This window comes from Pterocles gutturalis, unplaced genomic scaffold (genome assembly GCF_000699245.1).
Source record: "Pterocles gutturalis isolate BGI_N339 unplaced genomic scaffold, ASM69924v1 scaffold32878, whole genome shotgun sequence".
Lineage (NCBI taxonomy): Eukaryota > Metazoa > Chordata > Aves > Pterocliformes > Pteroclidae > Pterocles > Pterocles gutturalis.
In genome coordinates, this window is record NW_010121511.1 from 1 (window position 1) to 1,359 (window position 1,359).

A 1,359-nucleotide genomic window follows, 5' to 3' on the forward strand; every position below is an offset into this window, starting at 1 on the left:
AAAACAGGAAAAAAAATTCGCTTAATGTTTAATAATTAATTTATTCTGAAACCTCAGAGAAAAACCAGCAACAAAATTTGCTGTAACAATTTAAATATTTGTCGATTTGCTGCCTTTTTTTTTTTAGGATGCATCACTTCACCCTTTCTGTTCCACTCTGCAAATGTCAAATGCTACCAGCAGCAGCCCCTCGGTAAATCCTGGATAATTCCCAACTCACCGGCTTCCAGAGAGCTGCGCAGCCGATGAAGCTCCATGCTCCTCATCCTCAGGGACCTCCATGCACCTCCTCAGCACCTGCTCCCATTTCTGCTCTTTCTGGGCCCCTCCCCTGGGAGGGTACCCGCACTCAGGTGTGCTCCCCCCGAAGCCAGAGCCAGTTTGTTCTGCAAACACCACCTGCACCGCCCCGGGAACCGCCAGGCTGCATGCAGCTCTTCCTAGAGTTCCCCCTGCAAGGCAGATTATACCAAAAGCATCGATGGTACAGAGAGACTTTTTTTTTTTTTTTAAATTTGCTTTTTAGAGATTGTGGATTAATCGAAATTTTATTTTCACAAGGTTAAATCTCAGAGCTGAAGGAGGTGCAGTGTGTATTACCGTAGAGAGAACGATGCAGGGGAGAGTCTTGCAGGGGCAGCCTGAGACAGAACAGAGCCTGGGGCTCCCAGCAGAACCCAGTAGATCTGGAAAGACGATAAATACCAACATAGCCGAGAGGTGTCAGGTGGAAGAACCACGATTAACATCCTCCTCTGAGGAAGGAGAAGCTGCTGGTTCTCTGGGAGTCCTTGTTTGTCCCTAAATATGGAACAATTCCATTTTATTGTGTTAAAAGGAAGAATTTTTAAAAGTGTTTTTAAAAAACCCAAATCAAAACCAAAACCACAAGCCCAGTGTCCAGCAAGGTTCACAGCAAGTGCAGTCACGTTTTCTACTGCAAACACGCCCTTCCTGTGCCCCACTTTTTGATGCTTCAGGTTGATTTTTCAGAAGCACTGAGCATTCAGGCCTCCCACTGATTTCATCGGGAACTGCAGCTTCTCTGTCCCTCTGAAGAATCAGGCCGAAGGCACCACACTGAGCAGGTCACCCAAAGGCAGATGTTTCTTTCAAAAGCTTGTCCTAGAAGTTTACTAAGAGCAACGCTCACACTTTTTTCTCGGCTTCAGTGTTATAATAGAACAGAAATAGCCTAAAGAGCTCCAACAGATGGAGGAGGACTTTTGATTAAAAAATGAATTCTGACTCACAATTCAGTTTTCTGGAAGTAATAAAAAAAAAAAGGAGTACACGAATAGGAATAGTGCTGGAAAGAAGGGAGTGGAGATAAAGGGAGGTTACAAGCAAAGGCAGGGA